Below are 10,000 nucleotides of genomic sequence, written 5' to 3'. Positions count from 1 at the left end.
CATCACAATACTGCCTCCTGTCACAGCACACAAACAATGGCAGGAATGAAAGACACAGATCTGCCACAACCATGGAATCGGAGCGCCGCCTGTCATGAGCCAAAAGTGCATCCTGACGTGACAAATCGGATGATGCCGCAGGCATCCAATTACGATAATCACTATCAACGAACCTGCCACCCCCCCCCCCCAATACACCTTTCCCTACAACAATGTGTACCTGAACCTAAGCTATATTGTACCTTAACCTAACCTATATTGTACCTTAACCTAACCTATATCGTACCTTAACCTAACCTATATCGTACCTTAACCTAACCTATATCGTACCTTAACCTAACCTATATCGTACCTTAACCTAACCTATATCGTACCTTAACCTAACCTATATCGTACCTTAACCTAACCTACGTTGTGCCTTAACCTAACCTACGTTGTGCCTTAACCTAACCTACGTTGTGCCTTAACCTAACCTACGTTGTGCCTTAACCTAACCTACGTTGTGCCTTAACCTAACCTACGTTGTGCCTTAACCTAACCTACGTTGTGCCTTAACCTAACCTACGTTGTGCCTTAACCTAACCTACGTTGTGCCTTAACCTAACCTACGTTGTGCCTTAACCTAACCTACGTTGTGCCTTAACCTAACCTACGTTGTGCCTTAACCTAACCTACGTTGTGCCTTAACCTAACCTACGTTGTGCCTTAACCTAACCTACGTTGTGCCTTAACCTAACCTACGTTGTGCCTTAACCTAACCCATGTTGTGCCTTAACCTAACCCATGTTGTGCCTTAACGTAACCCATGTTGTGCCTTAACCTAACCCATGTTGTGCCTTAACGTAACCCATGTTGTGCCTTAACGTAACCCATGTTGTGCCTTAACCTAACCCATGTTGTGCCTTAACCTAACCCATGTTGTGCCTTAACCTAACCCATGTTGTGCCTTAACCTAACCCATGTTGTGCCTTAACCTAACCCATGTTGTGCCTTAACCTAACCCATGTTGTGCCTTAACCTAACCTATAATGTGCCTTAACCTAACCTATAATGTGCCTTAACCTAACCTATAATGTGCCTTAACCTAACCTATAATGTGCCTTAACCTAAACTATATTGCGCCTTAACCTGACGCACGTTGTCGCTGAACCTGCTCTGTAATTGTTATGCAACCCGTTAAAGTAGTGTAGTGTTGCCTAACCGCAACCCTCGCAATATAGTTCGCTACTCGCACTGCCCGGTCCCCTGTGTATCGCGTCATGTTAAACACCTTGCAGGTGTTGCTGACTTTCCACATGCTCATGCTATACACTGTAATGTGGATAGCAGCAGGACGTACATGCCCCCTCCCCTTCCCCCCTGCCTTCGCAAGCTGGTCGGTGAGAAGTTTGCATGTTCAACGCCCTTCGCATGCCGACGTACTCAGCCTACGTTGTGGTACGGCCTGTCACCTGTCCGCCGATGTACGCAAAACCCACAAACTGTACTGCACATTGGTCCGTATGTACTGAATGATACATCGTGGCACATGTGACCGTATGACGACTGCACCTAGCAACGGCGGACCATACAGTCCAAATATTGTGCACGCAGCTACGTGTCGTCTCCCTATAAGAGCTGGATTGCAGTGTGGTACGCCATACAGACGTGTGGGAGGAACGGACGCCCTGGATGGCGATCAGCATGAGCAGTCTGTTGATGTAGTGGAGCGTGTATTCGGACGTAGTCGTCTCTTCTCACACACCGTGATAGCATGTTGCACCGTGTTCCACATCTGCGACATGCTGCAGAGGCCGGCTGACAGTCGTTCGCGCAATGGACACCGCATACGTACGGGGTCGACCTTCCACGTGTTCTCTAGGCGTGCACATGTTGTTGCGTCTATGTGGGCAGACGTAGTGTGTTGTGACACCTGACACAGGCATGCAATACTCGTTGCAAATGGCGATGGACGTGTACGTTTGCTGGTGACGTTACGCAAATGAACAACTGGTAACCCGTTGTGGTGCGGTTGTTCTCGCTAGAGGTGAATCAGTGTTGGCGACGATCGGTCGAGCTATTAACCGGTTGTTTCAGGGATACCCACCATGCCCACGAACGTGAAAGGGGACCCACCATGCCCACGAACGTGAAAGGGGATCTGGGTGTGAGGCGATACGCGGCGGTGGCTGGGTGGGACCGTCCCCGGCCGGTGAGGGGGGGCCGCCCGGCGTGCTGGCAGCGCGGTGCGTGGGCGCACGCGCTACAGCCGGCTGGTGGGGGCGGCCAGTGGCAGGCGCGCCGGCCGACGGACGCGGCAGGCGGCGCAGCTGCGCGCCGGCGCCCCCTGCTCGCGGCGCCTTGCGGCCAAAGTAGGTCCTCGTGGGCCCGGTGCGAAGCGCGGTGGCCATCTGCAGTGTGCTGGTCCGATTGAGGACTTTGTGCGCTGAGGATGCGCCGCCGCCCGGCGCTCGGCGCCGCGACGCCGTCTGCTGCTCGGTCGCCCCAGCGGTTCTCGCAGGTGGTTTGTATCGCAGCTGTGCGGACGTGTTGGCGCGTGCGCTGTGCTGGGAGAGTTCGCTTCGGCACCCAAGTGGGGCTTTTGTCCTTCTGTGGCGCCGGCGTTGGAGCTGCCGGTCACCGTAGGTGGCGCGTGTTGTCTCCCGCCGGCAATGCCACGACAGCACGCTCCCGGGCCTCTGTCGGCAGCGGCAAGCTCAGTTGGGAGCACGGGTGGTCGCACCTAAAGCGTCTACTTGCCTAACTCCGGGCGATTGCGCCTCTCTCGAACCCGACCAAGTACTTAGGACGGCGCTGCGCGCCGCCGGGACCTGAGAGGGTTTCGAGGTGTGTTGTGCAGGGGAGCTCAGCCTCCTCCTGTTTGCAGAATAATTGAGCGGACGCTTGCGTGTTCGCGCGGCCCCCCGGGACACACTCCCGGGCGGCCGGCTGCTCAGCTCTAGTTGACGCAGCTCCCTGGTTGATCCTGCCAGTAGTCATATGCTTGTCTCAAAGATTAAGCCATGCATGTCTCAGTACAAGCCGCATTAAGGTGAAACCGCGAATGGCTCATTAAATCAGTTATGGTTCCTTAGATCGTACCCACGTTACTTGGATAACTGTGGTAATTCTAGAGCTAATACATGCAAACAGAGTCCCGACCAGAGATGGAAGGGACGCTTTTATTAGATCAAAACCAATCGGTCGGCTCGTCCGGTCCGTTTGCCTTGGTGACTCTGAATAACTTTGGGCTGATCGCACGGTCCTCGTACCGGCGACGCATCTTTCAAATGTCTGCCTTATCAACTGTCGATGGTAGGTTCTGCGCCTACCATGGTTGTAACGGGTAACGGGGAATCAGGGTTCGATTCCGGAGAGGGAGCCTGAGAAACGGCTACCACATCCAAGGAAGGCAGCAGGCGCGCAAATTACCCACTCCCGGCACGGGGAGGTAGTGACGAAAAATAACGATACGGGACTCATCCGAGGCCCCGTAATCGGAATGAGTACACTTTAAATCCTTTAACGAGTATCTATTGGAGGGCAAGTCTGGTGCCAGCAGCCGCGGTAATTCCAGCTCCAATAGCGTATATTAAAGTTGTTGCGGTTAAAAAGCTCGTAGTTGGATTTGTGTCCCACGCTGTTGGTTCACCGCCCGTCGGTGTTTAACTGGCATGTATCGTGGGACGTCCTGCCGGTGGGGCGAGCCGAAGGCGTGCGACCGCCTCGTGCGTGCTCGTGCGTCCCGAGGCAGACCCCGTTGAAATCCTACCAGGGTGCTCTTTATTGAGTGTCTCGGTGGGCCGGCACGTTTACTTTGAACAAATTAGAGTGCTTAAAGCAGGCAAGCCCGCCTGAATACTGTGTGCATGGAATAATGGAATAGGACCTCGGTTCTATTTTGTTGGTTTTGGGAACCCGAGGTAATGATTAATAGGGACAGGCGGGGGCATTCGTATTGCGACGTTAGAGGTGAAATTCTTGGATCGTCGCAAGACGAACAGAAGCGAAAGCATTTGCCAAGTATGTTTTCATTAATCAAGAACGAAAGTTAGAGGTTCGAAGGCGATCAGATACCGCCCTAGTTCTAACCATAAACGATGCCAGCCAGCGATCCGCCGCAGTTCCTCCGATGACTCGGCGGGCAGCCTCCGGGAAACCAAAGCTTTTGGGTTCCGGGGGAAGTATGGTTGCAAAGCTGAAACTTAAAGGAATTGACGGAAGGGCACCACCAGGAGTGGAGCCTGCGGCTTAATTTGACTCAACACGGGAAACCTCACCAGGCCCGGACACCGGAAGGATTGACAGATTGATAGCTCTTTCTTGATTCGGTGGGTGGTGGTGCATGGCCGTTCTTAGTTGGTGGAGCGATTTGTCTGGTTAATTCCGATAACGAACGAGACTCTAGCCTGCTAACTAGTCGCGTGACATCCTTCGTGCTGTCAGCGATTACTTTTCTTCTTAGAGGGACAGGCGGCTTCTAGCCGCACGAGATTGAGCAATAACAGGTCTGTGATGCCCTTAGATGTTCTGGGCCGCACGCGCGCTACACTGAAGGAATCAGCGTGTCTTCCTAGGCCGAAAGGTCGGGGTAACCCGCTGAACCTCCTTCGTGCTAGGGATTGGGGCTTGCAATTGTTCCCCATGAACGAGGAATTCCCAGTAAGCGCGAGTCATAAGCTCGCGTTGATTACGTCCCTGCCCTTTGTACACACCGCCCGTCGCTACTACCGATTGAATGATTTAGTGAGGTCTTCGGACTGGTACGCGGCATTGACTCTGTCGTTGCCGATGCTACCGGAAAGATGACCAAACTTGATCATTTAGAGGAAGTAAAAGTCGTAACAAGGTTTCCGTAGGTGAACCTGCGGAAGGATCATTACCGACTAGACTGCATGTCTTTCGATGTGCGTGTCGTGTCGCGCAACACGCTACCTGTACGGCTCGCAGTAGCCGTGCGCCGCGTGCGGAACCACGCGTTCGTCTCAAAACTAACGGCAATGTTGTGTGGTACGAGCGCTGAAGCGCTGGAGCGGCTGGCCTGCGGCACCTGGCGCCTGGCGCCGGTTTTGAATGACTTTCGCCCGAGTGCCTGTCCGCTCCGGTGTGGAGCCGTACGACGCCCATCGGCCGTGAGGCCGTTGGACACTGAACGCTGGAACAGGGGCCGCCACACGCCTCAGTCCCGCCTATGCAACTGTCTTGAAAGAGATAGTGGAAACTATGAAAAGATCACCCAGGACGGTGGATCACTCGGCTCGTGGGTCGATGAAGAACGCAGCAAATTGCGCGTCGACATGTGAACTGCAGGACACATGAACATCGACGTTTCGAACGCACATTGCGGTCCATGGATTCCGTTCCCGGGCCACGTCTGGCTGAGGGTCGGCTATGTATACTGAAGCGCGCGGCGTTTGCCCTGCTTCGCAGACCTGGGAGTGTCGTGGCCGCCTGTGGGGCCGGCCGCGTCTCCTTAAACGTGCGATGCGCGCCCGTCGCCTGGCGGTTCGCATACCGGTACTTACTCGGTAGCGTGCACAGCCGGCTGGCGGTGTGGCGTGCGACACCTCGTACAACGACCTCAGAGCAGGCGAGACTACCCGCTGAATTTAAGCATATTACTAAGCGGAGGAAAAGAAACTAACAAGGATTCCCCCAGTAGCGGCGAGCGAACAGGGAAGAGTCCAGCACCGAACCCCGCAGGCTGCCGCCTGTCGTGGCATGTGGTGTTTGGGAGGGTCCACTACCCCGACGCCTCGCGCCGAGCCCAAGTCCAACTTGAATGAGGCCACGGCCCGTAGAGGGTGCCAGGCCCGTAGCGGCCGGTGCGAGCGTCGGCGGGACCTCTCCTTCGAGTCGGGTTGCTTGAGAGTGCAGCTCCAAGTGGGTGGTAAACTCCATCTGAGACTAAATATGACCACGAGACCGATAGCGAAGAAGTACCGTGAGGGAAAGTTGAAAAGAACTTTGAAGAGAGAGTTCAAAAGTACGTGAAACCGTTCTGGGGTAAACGTGAGAAGTCCGAAAGGTCGAACGGGTGAGATTCACGCCCATCCGGCCACTGGCCTCCGCCCTCGGCAGATGGGGCCGGCCGCCCGCGCGGAGCAATCCGCGGCGGGGTCGTGTCCGGTTGCCTTTCCACTCGCCGCGGGGTGGGGCCGTTCCGGTGTGCGGTGGGCCGCACTTCTCCCCTAGTAGGACGTCGCGACCCGCTGGGTGCCGGCCTACGGCCCGGGTGCGCAGCCTGTCCTTCCGCGGGCCTCGGTTCGCGTCTGTTGGGCAGAGCCCCGGTGTCCTGGCTGGCTGCCCGGCGGTATATCTGGAGGAGTCGATTCGCCCCTTTGGGCGCTCGGGCTCCCGGCAAGCGCGCGCGGTTCTTCCCGGATGACGGACCTACCTGGCCCGGCCCCGGACCCGCGCCGCTGTTGGCTCGGGATGCTCTCGGGCGGAATAATCGCTCCCGTCAGCGGCGCTTCAGCTTTGGACAATTTCACGACCCGTCTTGAAACACGGACCAAGGAGTCTAACATGTGCGCGAGTCATTGGGCTGTACGAAACCTAAAGGCGTAATGAAAGTGAAGGTCTCGCCTTGCGCGGGCCGAGGGAGGATGGGGCTTCCCCGCCCTTCACGGGGCGGCGGCCTCCGCACTCCCGGGGCGTCTCGTCCTCATTGCGAGGTGAGGCGCACCTAGAGCGTACACGTTGGGACCCGAAAGATGGTGAACTATGCCTGGCCAGGACGAAGTCAGGGGAAACCCTGATGGAGGTCCGTAGCGATTCTGACGTGCAAATCGATCGTCGGAGCTGGGTATAGGGGCGAAAGACTAATCGAACCATCTAGTAGCTGGTTCCCTCCGAAGTTTCCCTCAGGATAGCTGGTGCTCGTACGAGTCTCATCCGGTAAAGCGAATGATTAGAGGCCTTGGGGCCGAAACGACCTCAACCTATTCTCAAACTTTAAATGGGTGAGATCTCCGGCTTGCTTGATATGCTGAAGCCGCGAGCAAACGACTCGGATCGGAGTGCCAAGTGGGCCACTTTTGGTAAGCAGAACTGGCGCTGTGGGATGAACCAAACGCCGAGTTAAGGCGCCCGAATCGACGCTCATGGGAAACCATGAAAGGCGTTGGTTGCTTAAGACAGCAGGACGGTGGCCATGGAAGTCGGAATCCGCTAAGGAGTGTGTAACAACTCACCTGCCGAAGCAACTAGCCCTGAAAATGGATGGCGCTGAAGCGTCGTGCCTATACTCGGCCGTCAGTCTGGCAGTCATGGCCGGTCCTTGCGGCCGGCCGCGAAGCCCTGACGAGTAGGAGGGTCGCGGCGGTGGGCGCAGAAGGGTCTGGGCGTGAGCCTGCCTGGAGCCGCCGTCGGTGCAGATCTTGGTGGTAGTAGCAAATACTCCAGCGAGGCCCTGGAGGGCTGACGCGGAGAAGGGTTTCGTGTGAACAGCCGTTGCACACGAGTCAGTCGATCCTAAGCCCTAGGAGAAATCCGATGTTGATGGGGGCCGTCATAGCATGATGCACTTTGTGCTGGCCCCCGTTGGGCGAAAGGGAATCCGGTTCCTATTCCGGAACCCGGCAGCGGAACCGATACAAGTCGGGCCCCTCTTTTAGAGATGCTCGTTGGGGTAACCCAAAAGGACCCGGAGACGCCGTCGGGAGATCGGGGAAGAGTTTTCTTTTCTGCATGAGCGTTCGAGTTCCCTGGAATCCTCTAGCAGGGAGATAGGGTTTGGAACGCGAAGAGCACCGCAGTTGCGGCGGTGTCCCGATCTTCCCCTCGGACCTTGAAAATCCGGGAGAGGGCCACGTGGAGGTGTCGCGCCGGTTCGTACCCATATCCGCAGCAGGTCTCCAAGGTGAAGAGCCTCTAGTCGATAGAATAATGTAGGTAAGGGAAGTCGGCAAATTGGATCTGTAACTTCGGGATAAGGATTGGCTCTGAGGATCGGGGCGTGTCGGGCTTGGTCGGGAAGTGGGTCAGCGCTAACGTGCCGGGCCTGGGCGAGGTGAGTGCCGTAGGGGTGCCGGTAAGTGCGGGCGTTTAGCGCGGGCGTGGTCTGCTCTCGCCGTTGGTCGGCCTCGTGCTGGCCGGCGGTGCAGGATGCGCGCGCCTGCGCGGCGTTCGCGCCCCGGTGCTTCAACCTGCGAGCAGGATCCGAGCTCGGTCCCGTGCCTTGGCCTCCCACGGATCTTCCTTGCTGCGAGGCCGCGTCCGCCTTAGCGTGCTCCTCCGGGGGCGCGCGGGTGCGCGGATTCTCTTCGGCCGCCATTCAACGATCAACTCAGAACTGGCACGGACTGGGGGAATCCGACTGTCTAATTAAAACAAAGCATTGCGATGGCCCTAGCGGGTGTTGACGCAATGTGATTTCTGCCCAGTGCTCTGAATGTCAACGTGAAGAAATTCAAGCAAGCGCGGGTAAACGGCGGGAGTAACTATGACATCCTGGGCATGCTCCCGGATGCCCTTGCGTCGGTCGGGTCCAGAGGGGAGAGATCGATCACCAGGACACAGCGGCCGCGCCAACCATCGAAGCGGCCGCCTGCTGCGCCGCCGACGCAGAAGCGCAAGCGGCGCCGCTGGGAGTACGCGAGAACGCAGGATGCCTTCCGACGGTCGCGTGCACGTTGCGTGCGCGGCCTCTTGGATGGCACCCTGCTCCAGCCGCCACCTGCCATCCCTGGTCTGCTGGACTTCTGGGCGGACCTCTTCACTAAGAAGCCCATCTCCACCGCGGGCTTCATTCGTGACCGCCTCCTCCCGCACTCGGAGCCTGTCGCTCCCGAGTGCCTATGGGGGCCGGTCACACATGAGGAGGTCGCCGCCGCGTTGCCGCCCAGGGGATCAGCAGCCGGGCCGGACGGCCTTACCCCAGCGGAGTTGCGGCGCCTGCCGCACGAAGTCCTGGTGAAAGTGATGAATCTCTTCCTTCTGGCCCGCGCCCTTCCGGAACGCCTGCTTCGCGCGCGGACGTCCCTTCTCCCGAAAACGGCTGCACCAACATCCCCCGCTGACTTTCGCCCCTTTACGGTCTGCTCGGTGTTGGCGCGGACCTTTCACAAGGTTCTCGCGTCACGCCTGATGCGCGCATGTGCTGTGGACGAACGTCAGCGGGCATTCATCCCTCGGGATGGGATGTTGGAAAATACCTTCATCTTGGACACTGCTCTCACCGACGCAGTTCGCTCCTGCCGCTCTGTCTTTGTGGCATCGATCGACGTATCTAAGGCATTCGATTCGGTAGATCATGCTGCCCTTCGCCCCGTGCTGAAGGCGCATGGCCTGCCGGATTGCTTTGTCGAGTATGTCGAGCGGTGCTACGAGGGCAGCACGACAGTGATAGCGGACGGCGCCGGCGTGGGCGTGTCTGTGCAGCCAGCACGGGGCGTTCGCCAGGGCGATCCCCTCTCCCCCCTCCTGTTCAACTTTGCGGTGGACTACGTTTTAGGCCAACTGCCCTCCCACATCGGAGCTCGGATCCTCGGTCGCAGAGTCAACGCTGCGGCCTTTGCAGATGACGTCTTGCTGTTTGCAGCGACCCCGAGGGGCTTGCAGTCCCTCATCGACGCAGCTACCGCAGCCCTCGCCCACCTGGGGCTGCAGATCAACGCCCGGAAGTGTTTCACCCTCGCCTTAGTCGCGTCAGGGCGCGAGAAGAAGGTGAAGGTGGACAGCAATGTCACCTTCACAGCAGGCAATACCACCATGCCTGCCCTGCGTGTGGGTGAAACCTTCCGGTACCTGGGGCTGCAATTTTCCACGGCGGGTCGCTGTGTCTTCAATCCACGTCGCCACCTGGTGGAGCAGCTTGACGTCATCTCCCGAGCTCCGCTGAAGCCGCAACAGCGCCTCCACGCTCTCACCAACGTACTTCTCCCTGGCCTGTACCACGGGCTGGCCCTCAGCCGCACCCGGGTGGGTGCATTGAAGTCGGCCGACGTCACCATCCGGGCCGCCGTCAGGAGATGGTTCCGCCTTCCGGCGGACACCCCCCTGGGATACTTCCACGCTC

At 57.8% G+C, this 10,000-nt stretch overlaps 2 non-coding genes and 1 pseudogene across 2 annotated transcripts; all 3 read left to right on the top strand.

Annotated features, from left to right (window-relative positions):
• The first annotated feature begins 2,952 nt into the window (after window positions 1–2,952).
• On the top strand, window positions 2,953–4,861 carry LOC126476849 (small subunit ribosomal RNA). The gene has a single exon (XR_007587286.1). It is a non-coding gene; the product is annotated as a small subunit ribosomal RNA (ribosomal RNA).
• A 351-nt stretch (window positions 4,862–5,212) lies between these two features.
• On the top strand, window positions 5,213–5,367 carry LOC126476425 (5.8S ribosomal RNA). The gene has a single exon (XR_007586962.1). It is a non-coding gene; the product is annotated as a 5.8S ribosomal RNA (ribosomal RNA).
• A 188-nt stretch (window positions 5,368–5,555) lies between these two features.
• The window catches only part of LOC126475579 (large subunit ribosomal RNA), a 7,003-nt pseudogene continuing 2,558 nt past the window's right edge, over window positions 5,556–10,000 (top strand).

The sequence above is a fragment of the Schistocerca serialis genome, chromosome 4 (genome assembly GCF_023864345.2).
Source record: "Schistocerca serialis cubense isolate TAMUIC-IGC-003099 chromosome 4, iqSchSeri2.2, whole genome shotgun sequence".
Lineage (NCBI taxonomy): Eukaryota > Metazoa > Arthropoda > Insecta > Orthoptera > Acrididae > Schistocerca > Schistocerca serialis.
The sequence above is the reverse complement of the archived record's forward strand: the minus strand, read 5'-3'. Positions and strand labels throughout refer to the sequence as shown.